Genomic DNA, 25113 nt, shown 5'->3' on the forward strand with positions numbered 1-25113 from the left:
AAGGTGAACCTTCGGCCAAGTCTGAGGTCCAGAGCACTCTGGAAGAGGTTTTCTTCCAGGATATCTCTGTACTTGGCCACATTCATGTTTCCTTCAATGGCAACCAGTCGTCTTGTCCCTGCAGCTGAAAAACACCCCCATAGCATGATGCTGCCACCAACATGTTTCACTGTTGGGATTGTATTGGGCAGGTGATGAGCAGTGCCTGGTTTTCTCCACACATATCGCTTAGAATTATCACCCAAAAGGTCTATCTTCATCTCATCAAACCAGAGAATCTTATTTTTCATAGTCTGGGAGTCCTTCATGTGTTTTTTTAGCAAACTCTATGCAGGCTTTCATATGTCTTGCCCTGAGGAGAGGCTTCCGTCGGGCCACTCTACCATAAAGGCCCGACTGGTGAAGAGCTGCAGTGATAGCTGACTTTGTGGAATTTTCTCCCATCTCCCTACTGCATCTCTGGATCTCCACCACAGTGATCTTGGGGTTCTTCTTTACCTCAGTTACCAAGGCTCTTCTCCCACGATTGTTCAGTTTGGCTGGACAGCCAAGTCTAGGAAGACTTCTGGTGGTCCCAAACTTCTTCCACTTAAGGATTATGGAGGCCACTGTGCTCTAAGGAACCTTGAGTACTGCAGAAATTATTTTGCAACCTTGGCCAGATCTGTGCCTTGCTATAATTATGTCTCTGAGCTCCTTGGCCAGTTCCTTTGACCTCATGATTCTCATTTGGTCTAACATGCACTGTGAGCGGTGAGCTCTTTTATAGACAGGTGTGAACCTTTCCAAATCAAGTCCTATCAGTTTAATTAAACACAGCTGGACTTCAATGAAGGAGTAGAACCATCTCAAGGAGGATCATAAGGAAATGGACAGCATGTGCCTTAAATATGAGTGTCTGAGCAAAGGATCTGAATACTTGTAGAGTTAGCCTTTAGCACAACGGTTCTACTGTCAGCGGTTAATAGTATCCACCCAAAGAATGGTTGTTATTTCCTCATTGGTGCTGCTGCTGTAGGGTGACAGGGAAAGCATGATTCTTATCATAAATTCTCTTTCCTTTAGTTTGAAGCAGCAAAACTTTCCCTCCCAATAAAGTTGTGTTTTTTTCTGCAGTTTTTAATGGGTCGAAGGGTATGTGCACACATTGCAGATTTGGCTGCGGATCCACAGCGAATTTGGAACAGTACCATGTAAACCTATGGAAAACCAAATCCACTGTGCACATGCTATGGAAAATTCAGTGCAGAAATGCAGCGGTTTATTTTCCGCATGTCAATTCTTTGTGCGGAATCCTCAGCAATTTTACACCTATTCCATTATAGGAATCCGCAGGTTTAAAAATGCAGATAAAATTCGCACAAAATCTGTACAAAATCCGCAAAAAATCCGCAGGGAATCTGCAGATAAAATGCAGGTCATTTTACCTGTGGATTCTGCAGAATCCATGTGGAAAAATCCGCAACGTGTGCACATACCCTAAGGAGTCATGGTTATAGTTCGCTGAATCATGGAATTTGATGCTTTAGTTGTCAGATTCATATTTGCCACATCTGTGTAGCAAATCCTGTGGATATGTCCAAAATATGAGATAGTAATATAAAAAACTAGAAGTTTACATACACAATATAAAAAGACACATATGCATGTTTTTCCTCAATATCTGACAAGAAATCAGAATAAACCTTTCCTGTTTTAAGTCAATTAGGATTACCATAATTATACATTTTTTCCAAATGCCAGAATATTGAGAGAATGCTTTAACGCATTTTTATTACTTTCTGCAAAGTCAAAAATTTGCATACATTTCATTAGTATTTGGTACCAGTGCCCTTAAACTGAATGACTTGGGTCAAATGTTTGGAATGTCCTTCCTCAAGCTTCTCACAACAGTTGGTCAGAATTTTGGCCCATTCCTCCTGACAAATCTGGTGTAACTGACGTTTGTAGGTCGCCTTGCTCGCACCGGCCTTTTTAGCTTTGCCCATAAATTTTCAATATGATTGAGATAAGGGCTTTGTGATGGCCATTCCAAAACATTGACTTTGTTATCCTTAAGCCATTTTGTTACCATTTTGGCAGTATGCTTTGGGTCATTGTCCATTTGGAAGACCCATTTCAAGCTTTAACTTTCTGGCTGATGTCTTAAGATGCTAGAGTATTGCCACATAATATTCTTTTCTCAGGATGTGCACCAGTCCCTCCTGCAGTGAAACAACCCCACAACAATATGCTGCCACCCCCATGTTTCACAGTCGGGATGGTGTACTTAGGCATCCAAATGTCTCCCTTGTTCCTCTAAATGTAACAGTGATAATTATTCCCAAAAAGTTCAATTTTAGTTTCATCAGACCACGGGACATGTCTCCAAAAATTAAGGTCTTTGTCCTGTGCGCATTTGCAAAGATTAATTTATATATATATATATATTTTTTTTTTTTTAAGTTATGGCTTCTCCCTGGCAACGTGGTCTTTCAGCCCATGTTGATACAGTACTCGTTTGACTGTGGATATTGACATAATTGTACCAGCTTCCCCCATCATCTTCATAAGGTCTTTCGCTTTTGTTCTTGGGTTGATATGCACATGTCAGACCAAAGCACGTTCTCTGGGACACAGAACCCATCTGTACTTGCATATAATTCTTTGTACAGATGAACAAGGCACCTTCAGGTATCTTGAAATTGTACCCAAGGATGAGCCAGACTGGTTCAAGTCCACAATTCTTTTCTTGATATCTTGGCTGATTTCTTTAGACTTTTCCATGATCCTACACAAAGAAGCAGTGTGTTCCAGGTGTGCATTAAAATACATCCACAGGTGTGTCTCTAATTATCTCAGATGTTGCCAAAAAATCAGAAGCTTCCAAATACATGATATCATCATATGGGTAGTCCAACATTGTTTAAAGGCATATGGCAAATATTAATAATTCTGGTAATCCTAAATGACCTAAAACGGGAAAGTTTTATTCTGATCTCATTTCATATATTGAGAAAAACATGCATATGTGTCTTTTTATATAGTGTATGTTAACTTCTAATTTAAAATGTATATAATATGGCAGTGAAAACTAATGCACACCTCATATGATTTGTAATGGCTTTGCAATTAGTCTTTATAACCCCTAATAATAATTATTATTATTTGCTTTTGCTACAAAATTCCATACTACAGTCGTCATGATAAAAATATTGTGACAAAAAAATCTGCTATGTAGGATGAAGAAATGTGTCAACAGTCACACACTTGCTTGTTTGGCACATCACAAGTCACATCAAAGCATCTGCTGGGTAATTGTTGTGGGAGAGAGAGCTTTCAAGTAAGAAGTGCAATAGAACCTAGAGGCTGGTGTGAACATATATTACATGGCCAAAAAGCCCACACTCTATCCAGCTGCCTGCGCTATTACAAGCTTGTAAAAATCATTTTAGTGTTTGCATGCAATCAAATAGTAATTGTGAATTGTATCAAATATGCCAAGATTTCTGCTCGCTCTCAATGCGTTGGCATTGACTTTGTTTATGGGGAGTTAATGTAAGATGTGTCAGTTACAGTTCTTTAAAACCAAATTCCATCAATCAATGTAAAGTGTTTGGACAAAGCAAATTGTTTGTCAGCAGGAAAATTGCATTGCTAGATTTATCTGACGGAACATGTGATTATTCGCTTTTAGCAGCAATAAACAAAACTTTTTTCACAAGAATACACCAATTCAACTGGTTTTAAAAGGTTTAGCAAGGCTAAAGTCCTGCAGGCCCAGACAAATTTGGAACCAGAATGAACCTTGAACACCTAGGTTCCATAAAGAAATATGTTTTATTAAATACAAAAGAAATACAAAACAAAAAAAAATTAATACCACAAAATGTGCCAAAATACAAGCAGCAAATATAAACACCATTCTTTTACTAAATAAAATATGCCAAAACCAATATTATATATAACACCATTGTGCAAGAGACGAATAATTTTGTCACAAATGACGGAATACTAACACTGTGCTATTACTGAATAATTGACATGAGCAGATCTTTTGAAATTCAAATTCAGCAACTTCGCTGAGCTTTCCTGAAAAATTTGATTTGCAGTGAATATATTTGTGTTAATCTCAATACTGGAAAGCTTTAAATTGTATGGAAAATACACATGGAGGAGAGGAAAGAAAACGTAAAACCTCCACTGATCATAAGCGCTTACACTCTACAGGAGAGAGAGGACCCCACTAACCAGAATAGCTTACACTCTACAGGAGAGAGAGGATCCCACTAACCAGAAGAGCTTACACTCTACAGGAGAGAGAGGATCCCACTAACCAGAAGAGCTTACACTCTACAGGAGAGAGAGGATCCCACTGACCATATAGCTTACACTCTACAGGAAAGAGAGGATCCCACTGACCATAAGAGCTTACACTCTACAGGAGAGAGAGGACCCCACTAACCATAAGAGTTTACACTCTACAGGAGAGAGAGGACCCCACTAACCAGAAGAGCTTACACTCTACAGGAGAGGATCCCACTAACTAGAAGAGCTTACACTCTACAGGAGAGAGAGGACCCCACTAACCAGAAGAGCTTACACTCTACAGGAGAGAGAGGATCCCACTTACCATAAGAGCTTACACTCTACAGGAGAGAGAGGATCCCACTGACCATATAGCTTACACTCTACAGGAGAGAGGATGCCACTGACCATAAGGGCTTATACTCTACAGGAGAGAGAGGATCCCACTGACCATAAGAGCTTACACTCTACAGGAGAGAGAGGACCCCACTAACCAGAAGAGCTTACACTCTACAGGAGAGAGAGGACCCCACTAACCAGAAGAGCTTACACTCTACAGGAGAGAGAGGATCCCACTGACCATAAGAGCTTACACTCTACAGGAGAGAGAGGACCCCACAAACCAGAAGAGCTTACACTCTACAGGAGAGAGAGGATCCCACTGACCATAAGAGCTTACACTCTACAGGAGAGAGAGGACCCCACAAACCAGAAGAGCTTACACTCTACAGGAGAGAGAGGACCCCACTAACCAGAAGAGCTTACACTCTACAGGAGAGAGAGGATCCCACTGACCATAAGAGCTTACACTCTACAGGAGAGAGAGGACCCCACAAACCAGAAGAGCTTACACTCTACAGGAGAGAGAGGACCCCACTAACCAGAAGAGCTTACACTCTACAGGAGAGAGAGGATTCCAATGACCATAAGCACACTGCAGGAGAGAGAGAGAGAGCACACTGCTGATCATAAGACCTTTCAGTATACAGAAGAGAAAAAGAGGACTTTACTGACCATAACAGTTTACAAACTACAAGACAGAGGACCCTGCTGACCATAAGAGCGTAAACTCTACAGCAGAGAAAGATAGAGGACCCACTGATCAAAAGAGCTTACATTCTACAGGGGAGAGTGAGGACCCTGCTGACCAAAAACTCTACAGTAGAGAATGATAGAGAGAGGACCCTGCTGATCAAAGAGCTTAAGCTCTACAGGACAGAGAGGACACATTGATTAGAAGAGCTTTCACTTTACAGGAGACAGGCAAAGTACTCTGTTGACCATAGAAAATTACACACTACAGCATATAGGGAGAGAGTACCAAACTGATCATAAGAGTTTATACTCTACAGGTGACAGAGGACTCCGCTGACCATAAGAGCTAACACTCTACAAGAAAAACACTTACCAGTGACTATAGAGATGGAAACTACTCTGTATGAATTGTGGTCCTCTGGGAACCACTGATCTCAGATGGTTCAGGTACTGACCACCACTGTATGATGTATGATAATCCGCTAGATGTCACAGCTGCAGAGGTTTATTGGGAAGCTCGACCTAAATGATGTCAGCTCTCTCTCTCTGATGCTTCAGCAGTGTGGGAAATGATGCTGGGCAAGGTTGTTTTTTCTCCGTGAACAGCAAATGAAATCTGAAAATGTTTTAATTGAAGTGAAGCTGCAAATTTCAGGAAATTTGACTCGAACTCGATCCTCGGGATCAATCCACTCCTCTCTACTAAGTAAAGACTCTATACCAATACCAATATTACTACCAGACAGTGACTATAAAAGGGTAGATAGCAATTTTAGTCTTACAAAAGTATCAGGTCAGAACCAGAAACACATGGGCTACTTGCACAATGAACAAGTCTGTAGGAACCTGTTCACACACCACCAAGAAACTTGAAGACATATGTCTAGAAGTATCAGGTCACTGCAACGTGGCTGTTAGGAAGAAATGAAATTTTAATGTAACATGTTTAAAAAAAATCACAAAAAAATAGAAATGAGAAAAATAGAACCAACAGATAGCAATTTTAATAAGATCAAAAAATAAAGTTAAATCCAATGACTCAGGTCATCGACTGGAGTCATTAACTTTCATTTTTTTAAAATCTTTCAGTTGCGGACAACATCACTTATTAATTGCAGCATAGTCAAAACATTGTATCTAACCTTCTTGATGTAATGTTTACCCTTAGAAATGACTTATTACCAGGTGAAAAGTGGGCAGTTTCTGCCCTTATAATATTCCTGGTGCTCGTCCTGAGTATTCTGGGTTTTTTTTCTCTTTAAAATCCATCCTTCGGGTCCTGAGATATGGACTTTTATATTTTGAGCTAATTATTATTTTTTTTACCAAAGTGGCATGGCTCACAGGATTCCCTGGTGACGTGTACTTAGACACTTCATTACCACACTGTGATATACACCCCCCTAGTAAAGCTCACAAAATTAGAATAAAGTTAAAAACCCAATAGCTCTGGAACTATATAGCGGATTGAAAAAAAATCAAAAACAAAACCCAAAATACAAAAAGGAGCAACGGGAATAAAATAAGAGTAAAAACTTGCGACTTTTGACCTGGTGGCAGGTTCTCTTTAAATTTTGGCCAAAACAGAGAGATATTGTTGACTAAAAAAATAAATAATTGATCTCGTGCTGATAGCCCCCTGTCTTTGTTTCCTGTGTGGCATCTGTAACCCAACCCAACTACCCATTTGAGTCTGTCAGCCAATCAATTGCTTCGGCTGTGGCGGCAGAAGGTCATGGCTATTGTACACTAAACATGGAACGTAGAGGAGCACCAGAGAGGTCACCATAAAGCGACAGAGACACAACGAGCAATGCGGACCGCCACAGGACTGGTGTAAAAAAACTCAACTTTTGGGGTGCTCTCTTTGATATAAACAGGCATTATGTGGCAATCGCATAAGTTCATTGGGAAGGAAAACTAATATAGTGGTAGTGAGAAGCGCAAAGTTATTAAATGTCTCCGAGCTCGGCTCGGAGCGGATGTCTGACAAATTCATCGTAAATTACACCACAAAAGAGGTGTAAGTTCTGACAGACTCATCCTCCAATCGGTGACTGACCTACATTTCTTCTGGTGGCACATGACAGCTGAAAGATGCACCAAATTCATTATTAGGCTCACCCGCCAGTCTTGGTGAATAGGTCCTATATCTTACTTTAAAAAATTCAGGTAAATCCCAGGGGATATATTTTTATTTAATGCCTTGATACCAATTTCATCAATAAAAATAAAAAAGGGAATTTCCATATACGCATAATACATTACATTAATTATCAATTGTATACATTTATTTAATTTCAGTAAAAATATAAATGGTGTTTGCTTCATGCAAACAAAGATCCATTGAAAAAAAAATCACAGCAAATTATCCATTAGCCTTAACATAAAAATAGTGAAAATCCATGCTAAAAATTCTAATTGAAGACATAGCTGAAAATCACATACCGTATAAATATTTCTCCTGGTCTCAATGCTGAGCAAGAAAGAAATCAAGAAAAACTGAGCAGTGTATATTGTAGCTATAGAGTGGTGGAGCAGCTCCCTCTAGTGGTAGGCTCCATATGTAATAGGCTCAGAGATGTCAGTGCTCCCGTCTCCTGTCCATAGTAGACACAGTTGATATTTTATTATATAAGTCTTTAGTAACAAAATCATTTACTTATAATTGAGAAATGCTTCCAGAATAAGCCGAGTTTGTCCAGACAAAAGAGATTGGCGTTATATGCTACAAGATGCAAACTATCACTGTTCGCTGTCGGTAGGTGTTTCGCTGCCCGGCTGTTACTACCTGGTGAGTGGACCACAATGATACATCTATAATCAGATGAATGTGTCATTAAACGTTTCGCTTCGTCCATCGAACAATGCATCTGTGACCATCTTTAACTTAGTAGTGCGAATATCATAAAATAAAAATAAAAAAGTCTGTCCTTCTAAATCAATCACAAATAACCATTAAATTGCCTGTTACTATTATATTGGTGTACTATATCGATGTTCTTATGCTACTGTCACTTCTAAGTAATGTGCTGAAAAGTAGAGAATGTGGTCCAGATTTAATGAAATTTGCCGCATGAGTTTTAGCTTTTTCCAGATCCTGTCTCAGCAGTCAAAGCCCTACAATCCATATGAGGAAGAAGTTTAGGATCATTAGTAGGGATGAGCGGACCCGTAGAAGTTCAAGTTCGTCAAGTTTAGTCTAAAGTTGGGTTCAGGTACCAGAACTGTACTCGAACTTGACCCTGAACCCGGACCCCTAGAAATCAATGGTGGCCAGAACTTTGGAGCTGGAAAATCTCTCTCTCGAGACTCCCGAACTGTAAAACAGACTTCCACTAGGTGTCCAGTACGAACCCCAAACTTTACAGTTCAGGTCCACTCATCACTACTCATTTGCCTTAGAACATATGCAGCAATTACTTGATATTCTTACTGGTTTGTTGATTGCTTATAGTTTTTCATATTAATAATCTTGTAGAAACGTCAGGAATCTGTGCATCACTTTTCTATTGCTAGTGTAGTGTATAGATGTCATTTTTATATCTGCGCTCACACTGGAGTTATGGTTTCTGTTATTACTAAAGCCATAGCAGGAAGGATTTATCCTTTCTACAATGGAGCCTAATATTTGGTTGCCCATTTTCTGCGGCACCAACCACGTTTTCAGTGTTGCACTACTGAGGCCGAAAAAACATGAATACTGCTTTTTGTTGAAGGTCCATAAACTGACCAGCAGAACAATTATTGTGTCTGAGTGAATAAGTCTCTGTGTACACAGGCCTCCAAAATCACAATTACAGTTCCTTGTTCATCCGAATACGGAATATTGGACACACATACAAGACTACTGCCCCCCACACAGAGCACCACACGACTGGCAAGGAAGGGCGGCGGGCCTCACTCATTTCTTAAACTGCTCTGGACCAATGAGCATTATCCTGTACAGGTAACACAAGGGAAGCAGATTTCTGCCTTTGTGGCCCACCCTGTATTGACATAAGTATGGCAGCAGACTATATACTACTCTGGCAACACAAAGCTAACAGATCCTCTAATGGTAGTGTGTACAGAGCTTAGTCAGTACAATTCCTTTTACCAGAATATTTGATTTAGAGCAGTGTTAGTAGTAATCAATGAAAGTATTGCTTTACACATCCAGCTGTAATAGATAATCACAACAGCAAGCTCTTTTGCTTTAAAGGGGACATGACAGCTGATATATGCAGTGTGATCCTCTGGTAGCATGTATCACGCACTGACTGTAAAATCTCAGCCAGATATATTTGACTCTGACACACTGTGCCGATTTAGAGAAAAACATACTATAAAAGCCGTGGGAGACTAGCTGGACAAATTGGTCCCCAAAGGTTTCTCTCTGCCAGTTCCCTTTGAGTGACGTCTTTGCCTACGTGTGCGTATAGGGAGCCCTGTCACTCCAGGGTAGCGGGCGAGGGTAAACCTTTTGGACTAGTCTCTCATGCAACTCGGATCCCAGCAGCTTTTAAAATATTTTTTTCTGAATCGCTGCCGGCTTTCGGAGTCAAACATACCTGGCTGAGTTCATACATCCAGTGTCTGATACTATTATGACCCTGTCAGCACCGGCGCGCTGCCAAGGCTGAGCAGGGTGACTCACCCACACTGCGGGAGAGCCCGGGGTCAGATGGCAGAGGGAAAGCTCAGGCAGACGGGACCTGCGCAGCGTGCTGAAGGTAGCAGAAAACAGAAGGCCCTACGATCATGTGACCTGCAGAAAACAGAAGGACCTACGATCATGTGACCACAGGGGGTGGGGCTTAGCGTCCTGCTACTGGAGATAAGTGCAGGATTCTACAGGCACCCTGAAATAGAGAAAAGGAAAACTCAAGTCGTACAAACGGGGCTCAGACACGGAGAGGGCGGCGCGGTACAGAAGGGGTGAGCAGAGAATAGTCAGAACGCAAGCAAATAGTCATACACAGAGATAGCAGCGCAGTACAAAAGGGACAGACAGAACTCTAAATGGGGACAGAACCAGATCAGAACCAGACAAGCATAAAGTAGCACAGGCACAAAGCACAGGCACAAAACACAGGCACAACATGGTCACACACACTCGGCCTCGGCCAAGAGTCAGAGTATAAGCGACAGAGGATGGCTCCACAATGAGGCTATACAAACCTCCCAGAATCCCAGAGTGAGGCCATCCAAGTTAACCCTAAAACCACCTAATCCCAGAAACTCAGCAGACCATGACAGATACATGCTGACCACGGATTGGGAAGAATGTACCTGCTGTCAGGTTCACTTTAAAACGGTATCTTACTTTTGAAGGCCTTTGCTATGGACACAGACAATTCCTGTTTTATACAAATGATAACATTGAGTCCCTCATTGTTCACCTGTATGTGTGAGGGGATCCGGCAACACATGTTTATTTCCAGTGCTGCCATAGGATAAATAATACTTTACAAACTCCTTACTGAAATCAATGGAGTGTTCGTGTAATGTATGAATACATGGAGTCATCCAGAAACTAGCCTCCGTTTTTGGTGTTCTGAATGTGAAATCCCCCCATCCCTATCATCACAATATTCTCAAATGTTAATAAGGGCACAGTCAGATAAATCATACAGAGATCGGAACGCAGTGCACGGACTTGCTGGTGAGTCTCCCTACCTCAGTGTGACAGCTTCACATATTTCTATGCAGTTGTCATGCTCGGGTCGGGAGCTTTGCCGGCAAGTCCGTGCACTGCAATCTGATCTCGGTCCAATGTATACAGCCGAGAAGAATATGGATATGCAATCAGATTAGGAGGTCCAAGGTGCTGGTGAAGTGGGATGTGACCCAGTAGACTGTACGTAGTGATTCCCCGCACACTCCTTTTGGCATGCAAACAGTTTATTTCACACATAAAGGTGCAGGGATATGCAACAAAAAATAATTAAAGGTTTCGACCCTACCAGGGTCTTATTCATAATGTCGCTGTAATGGAGCTGTGAATGGACACTCCCGCGCCTTTGTCTTGTGCAACGCGCCTTGTTATGTCAGCGCTTATGTGTGAATCACTATATGTGAAAAAAACACTACAAAAATCACTACATACAATCTATACGGCCGTCGGACTGCCCTCTAATAACATATAACAATACATTTTATTCAACCAGACAAGACATGAACACAAATATTTAGTAAAAAAATGTCATTTTGTTTTCAAATTTGTAACATGAGATAAAAAATTAAGTAAGTTACATAACTATATCCCAGATATGCCAAAGTCTCATCAGTCAAATTCAAGTAACTGCCGTGATACATTTTTCCTGCAAAAGCACGGATAAAATATTTATGTTATTCCACAAGCTCGTTCTCCTCCACATATATTAGGGATGCAGCGCTTTCCTGAATACCGCATTAGTTACATTTACATGTGACCTGGAAAAAAAAGCGTGAAATACAGAGGAATTCCCAGGGGAAGGTCCAGGTTCCATGTGCACTTATTGTGTAACAGTTTACGATTCCCATTTCTACACAGAATGTTATTTTTCTTTTTGGCATCTAGCCTATTACCTGAAGTAGGCTTGTTCATTACAGCAAGCTGACATTTCCATGGCTACTACGTCCAAAGAAAATAGTTAAAATGGATTTTTGATTGTCTTGGGAAGCTGAATTTTGTATTAACAGCAATCTAGTGTCCCTGAACTGAAAAATTGCATTATTGGCTGAGACAAGAGAATTTACCTTTATCCTGTCCTCAGCCAAAAGTTAGTCAGTAAGATACAGTGTATTAATAATATGATGTTCAGATTTCCATATATTCATGGCTCCAATGACACAGGTTTATAAATGGAGAATTGCTGACTGTGGGGAGGTACGTAGATTGCATTACATATGGAGTAACCTATACTTTGGTATGCTGGACATTATGAGAACATTGGAATTCCCCAAGGCCAATTAGCAGCCTGAAGAGGTCAAGAATAAGCTTTTCCCTACCAATTTCTGCTGCCCACAGTTTAGACATGTAATACAGATATGTCTACACATTGTATGTTGCATAGAATATATGAGGCATGAATCATCCTATAATACACAGACAAGCCATAAAATGAAAACCACAGACAGAACATTGATTATCCGGTGACAATAGCACCTGTCATTGGGTGGGATATATTATTCAGCAAGTTATCAGTCAGTTTGTGAATTTAATGTGCAGTCAGCAAGATGCAATCGTGACAAGTGATAAATTATGATATTAGGATGGCTGTCAAACTGGGTCAGAATATTTCCAAAAAGATTTTTTAGGGGGTTTCTGGTATGTAGTGGTTATTATTACTGTAAAAAGTGATCCAAATAAGAGTAACCAACCAGTGACCTGCTGCAAACCTCTATGATGCACCCAAGGGGCAAAGGTTGACCCACAAAAGAGTTAAAGAGGTTGTCCACTACTTTAAGGCTACAGTCACACGTTCAGTATTTGGTCAGTATTACATCAGTATCTGTAAGCCAAAACCAGGAGCGGAACAATCAGGGAAAGAATATAATAAAAACACGTCACCACTTCTGTATTTTCCACCCACTCCTGGTTTTGGCTTACAAATACTGATGTGAAATACTGACCAAATACTGATAATGTGACCATAGCCTAACATTGATAACTTAACTTATCCTTAGGCTAGGTCATCAATGTATAAGCGGTGGGGGTGCGACACCCGAGAACCCCACCAATCAGCTGTTCTCAGTGGCAGCCAAAAGTGCTCAGTTCTGGAGCTGCTCCATCTACTGATTGATGCTACAGTCAGGTACTATTCAAATCAATAGGGGGTGGATGTGCAGTACCTGGCCATGGCCACTATCAGAAGATGGAGCAGCTCCGTAACTGATCACATCCAGCCGCCGCCAGGAGCAGGAGGACAGGTGATCAGCAGGGGAGCCAGGTGTCGCACACCCACCAAACACACATTGATGACTTATCTTAAGGATAAGTCATCAATGTTATAGTAGTAGACAACCTATTTTATAAATTGATGAAAACTGTACTGCCGGCTATAAATAAAAAGCAACAGAATTGATAGTGCTGTGTATGGGGCTGTATATGGGGTAGGGTGGCCACACACTGATCAAAGTGCTCATGCTGACCCTTGTCCATTTCTAACCCTACTATAAACATGTGAGCATCTGAAGTGATCAAGGGAAGAAGATGACCTTATCTGATAAATCACATTTCTTTACATCTTGTCGACAGCCGGTTGCTTATCTTGGGAAGCAAATGCATCAGGATGCACTATGTGAAGATGACAAGTCAGAGAAGGCAAAGTGATGACCTGGGCAATGTTTTGCTGGGAACCATGGTACTTTGACACATACTAGCTACCTAAACATTGCTACAGCAAGTACACCGCTACATGACAGAATTATTCTAGAATTGCAGTAGATCATTTATAAGGTCAATGTGCCCAAATACGCAGCAACAATCGGTTAGGAATAGTTTGTAAAACTTGACAGAGAGAACTAAGTGTTGACTTCAATCTGATCATTTGAATCTGATCAAGCATGCTTGGGAAATGCTGCAAAAACTAGACTGATCGGTGGAGGTCTCACCTCACAACTGACCAATCTTAAAGGAAATATGTCAGCAGGTTTTTGCTATGGAATCCCAGAGCATCATAATGTAGAGAACCTGTTTTCAGGGATGGGTCACTTATTGGACTGCTTGGTGCAGTTTTGATAAAATCCTTGTTTTCTCTGCTGTAGATGTATCAGTGCTATGAATGCTGAGGTCTGTATAACCCCGCCCACACCACTGATTGGCAACTGTGTACACTGGTAATTGTCAGCAAGCTGCCCTTTAGTGGTGGGGCGGGGTTACACTGATTAGCTGGACTACTGTACACATGACACCTAGTCCAGCAAGTGGAATCAGGCTCTCTGCCTCTACATTATGCTGAGCTCACATTAAATAGCAAAAACCTGCTGACAGATTCCCTTAAAAGAAACTGCTGCTTACATCACCTGCAAAAGGTCTTGTGAAGTCCATGCTTCAACCATTCAGAGCTATTCTGGCAGCACAAAGTGAAACAACTAAATATTAGGCAGTTGACTTTAAAAACCATCTGTCACTAGATTACACACTACAAACTGAACACTTTATTAAATAAATCCCTTATACTGATGAAGAGAGTGTTTTTAATTTGAAAATTCATGTCAGAGTGGCTGTTTAATCCTTTTTAAAACTTTTTCCACCAGACATCAAAATTAGCAGCTTTAATCTTAAAGTGTTCAAATTAATACTGGATTGTAAAATTTTCATAAAAGTTTATATTGCCTTTCTAACATGAATTTTAACAGTAAGTACACTGGCCTCATTGAGTAAAACAGATATATTTAGCAATGAAATCTTTTTTCTATCTTATACATTGCAGTGTTTCAAATATTATAAAATTCCTTTAGCGCTAATCATTCTAATTATCAGAGGGGAAAAGGAGGAAGGTTATGTTTGCCAATTTGCATATAACTTACCTCTAAAATTCTGGTCTAAATTGGTCCTTAAAGAGACAAAATTGCCAATAAAAGTGTTGAGCTACAGTATATAGTGGCAAGAAGGGAGTTTGAGTGAAAAAAAAACTGCTCTGAAAAGAAAAACGACAAATTACTGACACTTCCCATCTTCCATATGATAAGGGACAACTGAGGTTAGAGGAGCCTTGAATGCAACAATGCTTGGAACTAAGGCATCAGTATCCAAAAACGAATTAAGGTTTGTACAAAATCTACGTATGTGTCCATCTTTAACCCCTTCGCGACATGCGCCGTACTAGTACTGCACTGCCGGCACTGCATTAGTGCCAGCAGCAGTACTAGTACGGCGCACCGATCACCGCGGTCTCGCGCTGAGCGCCGCGGTGCTCGGGTGCGGGGGTCAGCTGTATATGACAGCTGACACCCCGCAGCAATGCCCACGATCGGCGCTATCGCCGATCGCGGGCATTTAACCCCTCTGATGCCGCTGTCAGTAGTGACAGCGGCATAGAGGGGGATCGCGCAGGGACGGGGGCTCCCTGCGCTCTCCCACCGGAGCAACGCAATGAGATCGCGTTGCTCCGGTGACCCGGAAGGAGTCCCCGGATCCAAGATGGCCGCCGGACTCCTTCCGGGTCATGAAGTGAGCTGGCTAGCCGGCGCCTGCTGAGAGCAGGCGCTGGAAGCCAGCTAAGCTGCATGTCAGATCGTTGATCTGACAGTGTGCTATGCACAGTGTCAGATCAACGATCTGATCTAATACAGAGATGTCCCACCCTGGGACAATGTTAGAAAGTAAAAAAAAAAAAAAATAGAATGTGTAAAAAAAAATTAAAAAAAATCCCCAAATAAAAAAAAAAACATTTCCCAATAAATCCATTTATTTATGTAAAAAAAAAAAAAAACAATAAATGTACACATATTTGGTATCGCCGCGTCCGTAACGACCCGCTCTATAAAACTATCCCACTAGTTAACCCCTTCAGTGAACACCGCAAAAAAAAAAAAAAAAAAACAAGGCAAAAAACAACGCTTTATTATCATACAGGCAAACAAAAAGTGGAATAACACGCGATCAAAACGACGGATATAAATACCCATGGTACCGCTGAAAACGTCATCTTGTCCCGCAAAAAAAAAGCCGCCATACAGCATCATCAGCAGAAAAATAAAAAAGTTATAGCTGTCAGAATAATGCGATGCAAAAACAATTATTTTTTTATATAAAATAGTTTTTATTGTGTAAAAGCGCCAAAACATAAAAAAAATTACATAAATGAGGTATCGCTGTAATCGTACTGACCCGAAGAATAAAACTGCTTTATCCATTTTACCACACGTGGAACGGTATAAACGCCCCCCCCTAAAAGAAATTCAGGAATTGCTGGTTTTTGTTCATTCCGCCTCCCAAAAATCGGAATAAAAAGCGATCAAAAAATGTCATCTGCCCGAAAATGTTACCAATAAAAACGTCAACTCGTCCCGCAAAAAACAAGACCTCATATGACTCTGTGGGCCAAAATATGGATAAATTATAGCTCTCAAAATGTGGTGATGCAAAAACTATTTTTTGCAATAAAAAGCGTCTTTTAGTGTGTGACAGCTGCCAATCATAAAAATCCGCCAAAAAAACGCTATAAAAGTAAATCAAACCCCCCTTCATCACCCCCTTAGTTAGGGAAAAATAATAAAATGTAAAAAAATGTATTTATTTCCATTTTCCCATTAGTGCTAGGGTTAGGGCTAGGGTTAGGGCTAGGGTTAGGGCTAGGGTTAGGGTTAGGGCTAGGGTTAGGGTAGGGGTTAGGGTTTCAGTTATAATTGGGGGTTTCCACTGTTTAGGCACATCAGGGGCTCTCCAAACGCGACATGGTGTCCGATCTCAATTCCAGCCAATTCTGCTTTGAAAAAGTAAAACAGGGCTCCTTCCCTTCCGAGTTCTCCTGTGTGCCCAAACAGTGGTTCCCCCCAACATATGGGGTATCAGCGTTCTCAGGACAAGTTGGACAAAAACTTTTGGGGTCCAATTTGTCCTGTTACCCTTGGGAAAATAAAAACATAGGGGATAAAATATCATTTTCGTGGAAAAAAAAATATTTTTTATTTTCACGGCTCTGCGTTATAAACTGTAGTGAAACACTTGTTGGTTCAAAGCTCTCACAACACATCTAGATAAGTTCCTTGGGGGGTCTAGTTTCCAATATGGGGTCACTTGTGGGGGGTTTCTACTGTTTAGGTACATCAGGGGCTCTGCAAATGCAACATGACGCCTGCAGACCAATCCATCTAAGTCTGCATTTCAAATGGCGCTCCTTCCCTTCCGAGCTCTGCCGTGCACCCAAACAGTGGTTCCCCCCAACATATGGGGTATCAGCGTTCTCAGGACAAGTTGGACAACAACTTTTGGGGTCCAATTTGTCCTGTTACCCTTGGGAAAACAAAAACATAGGGGATAAAATATCATTTTCGTGGAAAAAAAAATATTTTTTATTTTCACGGCTCTGCGTTATAAACTGTAGTGAAACACTTGTTGGTTCAAAGCTCTCACAACACATCTAGATAAGTTCCTTGGGGGGTTTAGTTTCCAATATGGGGTCACTTGTGGTGGGTTTCTACTGTTTAGGTACATCAGGGGCTCTGCAAATGCAACATGACACCTGCAGTCCATTCCATCTAAGTCTGCATTTCAAACGGTGCTCCTTCCCTTCCGAGCTCTGCCATGCACTCAAACGGTGGTTCCCCCCCACATGTGGGGTATCAGCGTACTCAGGACAAATTGGACAATAACATTTGTGGTCCAATTTCTCCTGTTACCCTTGGGAAAAAAAAATTGCGGGCTAAAACATCATTTTGTGGAAAGAAATAATGATTTTTTAATTTTCACAATGCTACATTCTAAACTTTAGTGAAACAATTGGGGTTAAAAGTGCTCACCACACAACTAGATAAGTTCCTTAGGGGGTCTTCTTTCCAAAATGGGGTCACTTGTGGGGGGTTTCCACTGTTAAGGCACGTCAGGGGCTCTCCAAATGCGACATGGCGTCCGATCTCAATTCCAGCCAATTTTGCATTGAAAATTCAAATGGCACTCCTTCCCTTCCGAGCTCTGCCATGCGCTCAAACAGTGGTTTATCCCCATATATGAAGTATCGACGTACTCAGGACAAATTGCACAACAACTTTTGGGGTCCAATTTATCCTTTTACCCTTGGGAAAATAAAAAATTTGGGGCAAAAAGATCATTTTTTGTGAAAATTAATTAAAAAATTTTTTTTACGGCTCTACATTATAAACTTCTGTGAAGCACTTGGAGGTTCAAAGTGCTCACCACACATCTAGATTAGTTCCTTAGGGGGTCTACTTTCCAAAATGGTGTCACTTGTGGGGGTTTCCACTGTTTAGGCACATCAGGGGCTCTCCAATCGTGACATGGGCTCCGATCTCAATTCCAGCAAATCTTGCATTGAACAGTCAAATGGCGCTCCTTCCCTTCCGAGCTCTGCCATGTGCCCAAACAGTGGTTTACCCCCACATATGGGGTATCGGTGTACTCAGGACAAATTGTACAACGACTTTTGTGGTCCAATTTCTCCTGTTACCCTTGGTAAAATGAAACAAATTGGACCTGAAGTAAAAATTTTGTGAAAAAAAAGTTAAATGTTCAATTTTTTTAAACATTCAAAAAATTCCTGTGAAGCACCTGAAGGGTTAATAAACTTTTTGAATGTGGTTTTGAGTACCTTGAGGGGTGCAGTTTTTAGAATGGTGTCACTTTTGGGCATTTTCTGTCATATAGACCCCTCAAAGTCACTTCAAGTGTGAGGTGGTCCGTAAAAAAATGGTTTTGCAAATTTTGTTGCAAAAATGAGAAATCGCTGGTCAACTTATAACCCTTATAACGTCCTAACAAAAAAAAGTTATGTTTCCAAAATTGTGCTGATGTAAAGCAGACATGTGGGAAATGTTGTTTATTAACTATATTATGTGATATAACTCTCTAATTTAAGGGCATAAAAACTAAGAGTTTGAAAATTGCTAAATTTTCATAATTTCCGACAAATTTTTGTTTTTTTCACAAATAAATGCAAGTCATATCGAAGAAGTTTTACCACTATCACGAAGTACAATATGTCACGAGAAAACAGTGTCAGAATCACCATGATCCGTTGAAGCGTTTCAGAGTTATGACCTCATAAAGTGACAGTGGTCAGAATTGTAAAAATTGGCCCTGTCACTTAGGTGAAAACAGGCTTTGGGGTGAAGGGGTTAATTATGCTTTTGGCTTAACAAAGCTCTAGTAAATGGTGCATAATAACCATTTAAAAAAAACAACACATAATTTATGTATCTACAAGTAGCCACTTAGTGAATAGGATGTGATGTACAGCTAGTCAAAGCTTTTATTAGCTGGTCGTAAAGTTGTATTAAATTTGCTTTATGTAATTTGGTGTTCATAACCAAATTCAAGGAAAAGCAATCCTGGACACTTGCAACTAAACTAGAGTTTAATGGCCACAAGTTAAGGAACAATTGCCATATATATTATTTTTAAAGGGTAACCCGTTGGGATAATTTTAGTACCAAAACTAATGGTATGGCTGTAACAATAAAATGATGCATGTTTGTTGTAATCAGATGCAAGTGCAGAGTAGTAAAGCCTTGAAACCATGTGCAAATTATCCTGGAACTGATTTAGAGGAGCATTGATGCACTCAGAGTACATCTCCTCTATTGCACACCCAGACTAATCTGCATGTAACTTCAAAGCTTGATTTTTAAGTGCTGGCACACAAGCTTTGCATAAACCAAATAAACCAAAGAAAATGGTGCTACAGAATATCTCCCAAATAAAGTCATGCCCTCTGACAAAGCTGGGTGAAACGCACGTTGGGGCGCAGGACCACACACCTAACAGGGCTCCATATCATTGCTATGTAACTTTGTATTTAATATTCTTTTAATCTATGTTAATGATGAGCGAGTGTGCTCATTACTCGAGTTTTTTCAGAGCATGCTCGGGTGGTCTCTGAGTATTTCGGTGTGCTCGGAGATTTCGTTTTTGTTGAAGCAGCAGCTGCATGATTTGCGTCTGCCAGACAGCTTGAATACATGAGGGGATTGCCTGTTTGTTGGGCACTCCCACATGTATTCAAGCTGTCTAGCAGCCACAAATCATGCAACAACTGCATCGACAAAAACTCAATCTCCAAGCACACCGAAATACTCGGATATCACCCGAGCATGCTCGGAGAACCTTGAGTAACAAGCATACTTGCTCATCACTAATCTATGTATATGTAACCCGCTAGGGCATGTACTGCAATGCGTATATGGGTATATGGTCACATTGTTTATATACTGTCTTGTCTTGTTAGCCCTCCATTGAGTTACTCGGCTTTTAGCTTCATAAAAAAAATTGTTGTGAAATGTTATACTTATTAACTTTTGAAATATTTGTGTGATTATTTTCTAGCACCATTTTCTTTGGTTTATGTATTGGTAATCAGGTGCATCTTTCTTATTCAGCCAGACATTTTGGATACAGAAATAGTGATTGGTGCTTTCTACAGATCAGGGATCATTTAATTGATGTAATAGGATCTACATAGCCATAAAACTAGTTTCAGGCCTTACAGGTTACCTTTAGGCATTTAGGCTGATGCAACAGAACAAGAAAAGTCTTGATCGGGACTTTTTTTGTCGAATAACTTTTACAGTAAAAAGACTTGTGCCCAGAATCATCCACAAGCGGAAATGCAGCATTGCCGATGTCTACTTTTTCCCATGTGAAGACTGATAAGTTTTGCTGTTCCTACATTGCTGAATGAAAACCTTGGGATACACTGTGTCACTGGTCCTTGGAACAGGGGGACCACCATAACTGGTAATGTAAAGGGGGGATTCCTCCTTACAGAAGAGGTCATTTTAAAATGAACATTCTCTTTACTGGTTCTAAACTTGGGTGTGACATTGGGTGCGATCATTAAGAAAAGCAAATAAAGTTACACATAGATAAATCTTGAACGCAACCCATTAGGTTAGTAGGAAGAGGCACGTAAGAGTCTGAGTTTTATAAGTCATATTTCATGCAATTTGCCTTTAATTTTAGAATGATGATTATAAAACAATCACATTTTAATTCAACAAGGGCTTGTACTTTTGGCCAGTTGTCCAACATGGGGTCTATGTGATCACTTTTAGCGTACAGGGAACTGTCGATTGAACTCATAGTTCCTGCATTTAATTATTTGGGTGAAAGTTTTGCCATAAGACGGTATGAATTCTGAGTCTCGTTAAACGACTTGATACGATATTTAATAGGAAAACTTTAATTGCGGGAAATTATATATAAACAGCCACAGGAAGCAAATGAGAAGCGGTATTTTTCGCTCAGGTATTCTTAACACATAAAGCATATTTTCCAGATCTAAGCTCTGTAAATATATGTTAATGAAGGAGAACAAGCTTATGATTGTCAGGCAAGTGAATAGAGTTGTGTTAGATGCTGAGAAAATGTGCCATAATGAAAACGCCAATCTGACGAGTACATTATTCTTGCATATTCTCCGATATTGTGGATTTCCCTATAGTAACATACAAGCATTCCATGGTGCCAGGATGGAAACTCCAACACCAGATAGCTAGCCTTCTCTGGAGTCTTTACACAATGAAGTTCTAGTAACATATTTCCCACTTTTCTAGAAAGGTAATTTACTAAGTTAACCCTGCTGTTGTCTTCGGTCTGGGGAGACCTATTTTGAACTTTGGTATTTTGGGGGTGTTCAAGATGCGGTTCTGAAACTTGAGGTTGATTAACTTAAATGAGGATGGGTTGGTCAGCCACGGGTTTCAGAGCCACATCTTGAATATTTTAAAGCATACTGAAGTTCAAGGTCGGTCGTTTTTGACCGAAGACAACAGCAGGGTTAATGCAGATTTATCTGTGATCTTATAGAAAACAATAGATGACATATTTAAATGTATAATCAATAGTGTCTCATTATATTCCAGTGACAAAGGAAGGATTTAGGGATTATTACATTTCTTTAGGACAGAACTATGGAGGGGATACCCTCTTATATTCCCACTACTCTTTATGGATGAACCACGGACAACCCTAAACTTTTGCCTACTCAATTGTTATTTCCAATATTGTGCAGACGCACTCACTGTCCATAGTGTCACCTTATATTTGTTCTGATATTTCAATCGTAATGACGTCAAACCAGCTGTCTTTCTGCCCTTGACTTTAGGTGAGTGTCGACAGGAAGACAATACAGTACAATAACAAGCATCGATAAAGCCGTAAGTCAGCGAAGAATACAATATACCGTATATATCAAGTCTCTAAGCGCTAATTGTTGGTGAAAGATACAGAGCGCAGGAGCAGGGAAGGCATTGATGGGTGATTGCTGTGCTTGGTGCCACCAAGAGCCGAGGCAAGCAGCAAGCTTTCATTTATCTGTATCACTCGTTCTCGCACAGCACAAAGTGTGATTCACTCTTGACATGAACATTTTCTATATGTGTAGTGCTTGATCACACCACACTTTTTTTCTAATGGGTGATCGGAAGGTGTTGGGTAGGAGGACGCTATTTTAGGTGCTTCAGTTATCACTTACAAAACATATCCAGTAGGACTATAACTTATGTCTACGCGGCAACCTACACATATCACCAGGTGTTTATCTTGTGATTAGAGGAATTACTCCATCATTCTCAAAATAAATGAATATTTAAATAATTATATAATAATGATTATTATTAATAATAATAAAAATACCAACAATAATGATAATAATAATAATAATAATAATAATAATAATTATTATTATTATTATTATTATTATTATTATTATTTCATTATATAATTATTGATTTGTTTTGAGGATTATGGAGTAGTTGCTCTAATCAGAACATAGCATCTGATGATATGTGTAATATTATTATTATTATTATTTTAGTGATTCACTTTCTGCTACACAAATAATAAGTAATTCTATAACAATAAATCAGTTCAATCCGGGGGATTGTTTTATTGACCACTAATTATTCTCCCTTGCTCTAGTTTTTGATTGTGCATTCTTGTATAATATGATCAGATAGGATATAATACAACTCTTGCACTTCTTGGCGCACACATAGTTGAAACTTTGAAAGGAGTAAGATGTAAAGCAAAATCCCCTGTTATTTTCTGCAATCTAAATGAATAATTGACTAAATCTACAGACTAGGTGTATGTCTCGTAGCCTTAGCTCTGGCGGCTACACAGGATAAAGGATGAGAGCGATGACTAGGAGTCAGTTATACCAATGATGACAGTACAATGCACCCTGGCATGGCACCTACGCCTAGCAGTGATGCTACTTGCGACATCAAGGGTTCATGCACCTTTTTTATTAATCTTTTAAGGATCACTATTAAGGGCGAGGCTAGTTTATAGTAAAATCCACAGTCTCAATGAGTTTGTCATCCAGCTGGTGTGCACTGCACCTTGAGTTACCATAGTGCAGTAGGGTCACCTGTCCCTATATGAAAAAGCAGGGATGACAACATTGCAGATGCTTACAGCAATATGACAAACTCCCGTCTGCTACAATGCCACACATAACATTTCTATATGTGCATATGTGTGTGGAAAGCCATAACACATGGGAATCCCTGCTCTGTGAACGATCTGAAGATAAGATTGGGAAATGTATTAACAAAAAAGGCGTCACAAGTCCTGAAGTCCATATGTTGTAGCCTGCTCACCAATACCAGTTTATGGCTTCTATCTTAGCGAGTGGCATATAAAGCAGAAGAATAAATGGGCAGGATGGGCTACATCTGTCACTCCACATTACCCCTAACAGCAGTGTTTGAAAGGGTTCTTCAATAATTTAAAGGAATCCCCAGCCTGGCTCCAGTACATGCAGTAAAGTGTAATGATGAAAAGCACTGTTGGAGCAAAATGCGCAGTGTATACAGTGCCGTATACTCCTTTACTATACAATACTGTCATTTCACAGCAAACACGTGCTATGCAGAAGAGAAACTACTGTAAGGGTATGTGCAGACGTTCAGGAATTTTCACTTTTTTTGGGCGTTTTTTCGCGATAAAAACGCTATAAAAACCGCATACACATGCATCCTATCATTTAGAATGCATTCCGCATTTTTTGTGCACGCAAAAAAAAAAAAACGCATTCTGGAAAAAGAAGCATTATGTTCATTATTTTCGTGGATTTTTTGCGGATTTCCCATTATATTGGAGTGTCCGGAAAAAAAAACCGCAAAAAGTCTGAATAAAATCCGCGAAAAAACGCACACAAAAAACGCGCAAAATCCGCAAAAAAAAAAAGGCATGCAGAATTCCTGCGGAAAACCTCAGGTTTATCTCAGGAAAATTCTGCGTGCATTCCGGACGTGTGCACGTACCCTTAGGGTCACAGTCAGGGACCACCACCTTCCATAGGGTTAGCTGGATGCAATCTGTAGCCAAGTAATGTAGGCATTGCATGGGAAGAGTGAAAAGTGATAACAAGAAATGTAGGAAAGTTGTCATCCACTAGTAATAATTACAACAGAATAATAAAAGGACAAGTTATCTACATTACCTACCTGCATGTAGCTGGAGAGTGAAGATGCTGCTAAGTCCTTGTGAAGGGTGTAAAGTTCCTTGCCTGTAGCTGTCTTCCAGCCACTGTAGTTACATAAGGAAAATGATCTTGCAAGCAGAGGAGTTTGAAAAAACCTCTGGAAATCCCATCTCCATTCTCAGTGCCTAAAGAAGAGGAGGGATGCCTGGAGCAATGAAGCTGTTCAAAGATCTTATTAGTGCTGATGAAATAGTGGAGCCACTCAGGAGGGAGAAGGAGATGTGGAGTGGAGAAAGTGGGATGGAAGGAGTGAGAGGTCTGTGGTCAGGAGACAGCACATGCAATGAGAACAATCCACCTTCACTAGCTCATCACAAGCTCAGGCGACAGCCAGCTGCTCTGCACAACACCGAGCCTAGGCGCCCTCTAGTGGACGCTTTCCATTATCACGACTAGGATGTACTGCTGAACTCCAAGGGTGACTCCTGAGCATTCTCATGATGTAGACACACATCAGCCAGACTTTCCTAGAGCCCTAAAGCTGGAGAAAAACCCTTTTGAGTACGCTGTGATATATGACATATCGTTGTCTTTAGAACAAATGTGCAATGTGTCAAATAACTGAATGGATTCTGCAATCTGTTAACAATCTCAGCAATTACCCTGTGTATGTTTCTGTAAATGAGTACAAATAGGATGTACCTGTAATCAT

General features: G+C 40.3%; 1 protein-coding gene across 1 annotated transcript in view; it reads right to left on the bottom strand.

Annotated features, from left to right (window-relative positions):
* Positions 1–24804, bottom strand: part of CPNE4 (copine 4) — a 717826-nt gene extending 693022 nt beyond the window's left edge. Inside the window, exon 1 of the mRNA XM_069730083.1 lies at positions 24424–24804. The gene's annotated coding sequence lies outside the window, so the exon portion shown is untranslated. The remainder of the gene's footprint in view (positions 1–24423) is intronic.
* Between the last annotated feature and the right edge of the window lie 309 nt (positions 24805–25113).

Source organism: Ranitomeya imitator, chromosome 6 (genome assembly GCF_032444005.1).
Source record: "Ranitomeya imitator isolate aRanImi1 chromosome 6, aRanImi1.pri, whole genome shotgun sequence".
Taxonomy (NCBI): domain Eukaryota; kingdom Metazoa; phylum Chordata; class Amphibia; order Anura; family Dendrobatidae; genus Ranitomeya; species Ranitomeya imitator.